Below are 5,479 nucleotides of genomic sequence, written 5' to 3'. Positions count from 1 at the left end.
CTGCAGGTGGTAACCACAGACCACTTCTCAGTTCCTATGGTTCCTGGCTGATGTTTTGGTCACTTTTGAATGCTGGCGGTGCTTTCACTCTAGTGGTAGCATGAGATGGAGTCTACAACCCACACAAGTGGCTCAGGTAGTGCAGCTCATCCAGGATGGCACATCAATGCGAGCTGTGGCAAGAAGGATTGCTGTGTCTGCCAGCGTAGTGTCCAGAGCATGGAGGCGCTATCAGGAGACAGGCCAGTACATCAGGAGACGTGGAGGAGGCCGTAGGAGGGCAACAACCCAGCAGCAGGACCGCTACCTCCGCCTTTGTGCAAGGAGGAGCACTGCCAGAGCCCTGCAAAATTACCTCCAGCAGGCCACAAATGTGCATGTGTCTGCTCAAACGGTCAGAAACAGACTCCATGAGGGTGGTATGATGGCCCGACGTCCACAGGTGGGGGTTGTGCTTACAGCCCAACACCGTGCAGGACGTTTGGCATTTGCCAGAGAACACCAAGATTGGCAAATTCGCCACTGGCGCCCTGTGCTCTTCACAGATGAAAGCAGGTTCACACTGAGCACATGTGACAGACGTGACAGTCTGGAGACGCCGTGGAGAACGTTCTGCTGCCTGCAACATCCTCCAGCATGACCGGTTTGGCGGTGGGTCAGTCATGGTGTGGGGTGGCATTTCTTTGGGGGGCCGCACAGCACTCCATGTGCTCGCCAGAGGTAGCCTGACTGCCATTAGGTACCGAGATGAGATCCTCAGACCCCTTGTGAGACCATATACTGGTGCGGTTGGCCCTGGGTTCCTCCTAATGCAAGACAATGCTAGACCTCATGTGGCTGGAGTGTGTCAGCAGTTCCTGCAAGAGGAAGACATTGATGCTATGGACTGGCCCGCCCGTTCCCCAGACCTGAATCCAATTGAGCACATCTGGGACATCATGTCTCGCTCCATCCACCAACGCCACGTTGCACCACAGACTGTCCAGGAGTTGGCGGATGCTTTAGTCCAGGTCTGGGAGGAGATCCCTCAGGAGACCATCCGCCACCTCATCAGGAGCATGCCCAGGCGTTGTAGGGAGGTCATACAGGCACGTGGAGGCCACACACACTACTGAGCCTCATTTTGACTTGTTTTATGGACATCACATCAAAGTTGGATCAGCCTGTAGTGTGGTTTTCCACTTTAATTTTGAGTGTGACTCCAAATCCAGACCTCCATGGGTTGATAAATTGGATTTCCATTGATTATTTTTGTGTGATTTTGTTGTCAGCACATTCAACTATGTAAAGATAAAAGTATTTAATAAGATTATTTCATTCATTCACATCTAGGATGTGTTATTTTAGTGTTCCCTTTATTTTTTTGAGCAGTGTATAAACATCAAATGTACTGTATGTACTGTATAACTAATGATTTGTTTCAAGAAACAATATACTTGTATTGTGCAATGCATCATTTTCCTCTTAATGTTGTGTCTGGAACAGTGCAAATTTCACAAAGCTCAGATTTTATTCATGTTTTCGCCAAAGAGATGAGGATACTGAATTAGAGGAGACCCTTAGTACTGCAAGAGACAAATCTCAGATTCACTACATGAACTTGACATAGCATTGCTTTCTTACCTCCAGCAGTAGAGTGGATACTGCTATTCTTCCTTGTCCCCTTTTGCATGGTCATTTGAGAATTTGAGTTTCCATTAAATACTATTAGTTACAGTGTGTTCAGTTCAGCTATTTCAATGCAATGCTGGCAAATTATAATAGGAACGCTGCAAGACCATGTCACATCATTAGTGATGCAATTTCTGATACTTTGTCCTCTCTACTGACTTTTCTAATAAAGCCTGTGTTATTGACATTATATGTAATAATAATTGTTTTATTGCAATGCATAGGAAAGTGACAAAAGGCATTTTGTTTTGCTCTACATTCCATTCAGACCCACTGTAAATAAGGGTACCTACCTAGCAGAGAGAATCCACTCCCATGATACAATTCTGTTGTCTATTTTGACAGTCTTGGTTCAGTCTTGTCTCCATCTTTTAGATGGCTCCTGTATTCTTTGGAATTGTAGCTATTTCATTTTCTTTTGCATCATGTACAGCAAAAGACTTGTTCTTTCGTCATCTGCATTTGTATACTATGTATACATTCATCTGTGCACAAATAAATAACATGTGAATATTGTGTTCTTTGTGTTTTGGTCACATGTGTTTAATGTCAATGATGTGGAGACCAGTAGTCAGATGATTCCCCCTTACGAAAATTACTGAACTATCCCTTGACTTTTGAGTTGGTCATTGGTTGCTACTACTCCCTTCCGGGGAGTTGTCCAATTTGGTCGTTATAAAGTAGTAATGGAATGTTGAGGCCCGGAACTTTGAATCAGCATTGAACAATGTTGTGTGGTAGTTGTGTGTTTGCTGGCTAGCTACTGTATGTAGGCCTGCAACCTATCTTAGATTTGCCAAAACGTTGACAGATGTGTGGAAGTCGTTGGCTAGGCTCTTTAACTGTAATAACACATACTCATAAGACCACAATCTGTAAGGGATAGTTCAGTAATTTTTCACATTTAGATATTTGTTTCCCTACCATGAAAGCAGTCTATGGACAAGGAAACACATATCTTTTTTAGTTTTTTATTATTATTATTTTTTAACACGTTTTTCTCCCCAATTTTGTGGTATCCAATTGGTAGTTACAGTCTTGCCTTATTGCTGCAACTCCCGTACGGACTCGGGAGAGGCGAAGGTCAAGAGCCGTGCATCCTCTGAAACACAACCCAACCAAGCCGCACTGCTTCTTGACAGAATGCCCACTTAACCCGGAAGCCAGCCGCACCAATGTGTTGGAGGAAACACCGTGCACCTGGCGACCGTGTCAGCGTGCACTGCGCTCGGCCCGCTACAGGAGTCGCTAGTGCGCGATGGGACAAGGACATCCCTGCCGGCCAAACGCTCCCCTAACCCGAACGACACTGGGCCAATTGTGCGCCGCCCCATGGGCCTCCCAGTCGTGGCCGGCTGCTACAGAGCCTGGACTCGAACCCAGAATCTCTAGTGGCACAGCTAGCTGCGATGCAGTGCCTTACACCCCTGCGCCACTAAGGAAACACATATCTAAATACATAAAATCACTGAACTATCCCTTTAACTAAACTGTTTAGAATGCCAAAGATAAACATGATGAGGCGCAAACTGCTTTGCTTTTCAGTCTAGATCCCCAAGTGATGATGCAGCCAAAGAGGCACCTCACCACAGCCTATCTCCAGCACATCCACCTCATTCAGTCACTGTGGAATTTGCTGATTCAAGTGTTCTGGCTTCCCTGGAACAACAGTCACAGACCCACTACATCATGCCGGGTAATCCAGGTCTATTGTTGGGGAGAGCTAGGCAGTCTCCCACATTCATTGGGTATTTTGAGAGCACTTCCGACGACGGGTCCTGACCACTCTCGTTACCCAAAAACACTGACCGAGTAACTTTCACAATTACATGTTATCATATGCATTTGATTGTCATTATACAATGGATAGTTCTGGTCCTGGCTAACACATCAACACTTACAACTCCCCCTCGCCTTGACAATACAGAAACCCTATCCACGGCTTCACTTGATTATGTCATTTTTTTAAATAGACTTTATTTGCCAGGTTAAAAAACACATACACATACATACATTTTAAAAACGTGACAGGGATATCACAAAAAAGTCAGAGGCATGTACAGTGGGGGAAAAAAGTATTTGATCCCCTGCTGATTTTGTACGTTTGCCCACTTACAAAGAAATGATCAGTCTATAATTTTAATGGTAGGTTTATTTGAACAGTGAGAGACAGAATAACAACAAAAAAATCCAGAAAAACACATGTCAAAAATGTTATAAAATGATTTGCATTTTAATGAGGGAAATAAGTATTTGACCCCTCTGCAAAACATGACATAGTACTTGGTGGCAAAACCCTTGTTGGCAATCACAGAGGTCAGACGTTTCTTGTAGTTGGCCACCAGGTTTGCACACATCTCAGGAGGGATTTTGTCCCACTCCTCTTTGCAGATCTTCTCCAAGTCATTAAGGTTTCGAGGTTGACGTTTGGCAACTCGAACCTTCCGCTCCCTCCACAGATTTTCTATGGGATTAAGGTCTGGAGACTGGCTAGGCCACTCCAGGACCTTAATGTGCTTCTTCTTGAGCCACTCCTTTGTTGCCTTGGCCGTGTGTTTTGGGTCATTGTCATGCTGGAATACCCATCCACGACCCGTTTTCAATGCCCTGGCTGAGGGAAGGAGGTTCTCACCCAAGATTTGATGGTACATGGCCCCGTCCATCGTCCCTTTGATGCGGTGAAGTTGTCCTGTCCCCTTAGCAGAAAAACACCCCCAAAGCATAATGTTTCCACCTCCATGTTTGACGGTGGAGATGGTGTTCTTGGGGTCATAGGCAGCATTCCTCCTCCTCCAAACACAGCAAGTTGAGTTGATGTCAAAGAGCTCTATTTTGGTCTCATCTGACCACAACACTTTCACCAGTTGTCCTCTGAATCATTCAGATTGGCAAACTTCAGACGGGCATGTATATGTATTCTTGAGCAGGGGGACCCTGCAGGATTTCAGTCCTTCACGGCGTGGTGTGTTACCAATTGTTTTCTTGGTGACTGTGGTCCCAGCTGCCTTGAGATCATTGACAAGATCCTCCCGTGTTGTTCTGGGCTGATTCCTCACCGTTCTCATGATCATTGCAACTCCACGAGGTGAGATCTTGCATGGAGCCCCAGGCCGAGGGATATTGACAGTTCTTTTGTTTCTTCCATTTGCAAATAATCGCACCAAATGTTGTCACCTTCTCACCAAGCTGCTTGGCGATGGTCTTGTAGCCCATTCCAGCCTTGTATAGGTCTACAATCTTGTCCCTGACATCCTTGGTCTTGGCCATGGTGGAGAGTTTGAAATCTGACTGATTGATTGCTTCTGTGGACAGGTGTCTTTTTTACAGGTAACAAGCTGCAGTTAAGAGCACTCCCTTTAAGAGTGTGCTCCTAATCTCAGCTCGTTACCTGTATAAAAGACACCTGGGAGCCAGAAATCTTTCTGATTGAGAGGGGGTCAAATACTTATTTCTCTCATTAAAATGCAAATCAATTTATAACATTTCTGACATGCGTTTTTCTGGATATTTTTGTTGTTATTCTGTCTCTCACTGTTCAAATAAACCTACCATTAAAATTATAGACTGATCCTTTCTTTGTCAGTGGGCAAACGTACAAAATCAGCAGGGGATCAAATACTTTTTTCCCCCCACTGTATTGTGCATAAACAAAAAGTATTTGACGGAGATGGAGATTGAAAAGTCTCTAGTAGTTGGTTCCAGATGATGGAAAGGGAGTTGAGGCCGTTGGATGGAAAGGCAGTGTAGCTTGAGTGGAGGGGGCATTGATGGTACGTTGATGGCCGGGGAGAAACAAAGAGTCTGACAA

This window comes from Salmo salar, chromosome ssa20, assembly GCF_905237065.1.
Source record: "Salmo salar chromosome ssa20, Ssal_v3.1, whole genome shotgun sequence".
In the NCBI taxonomy this organism is placed as follows: domain Eukaryota; kingdom Metazoa; phylum Chordata; class Actinopteri; order Salmoniformes; family Salmonidae; genus Salmo; species Salmo salar.
Note: the sequence above shows the minus strand (reverse complement) of the source record.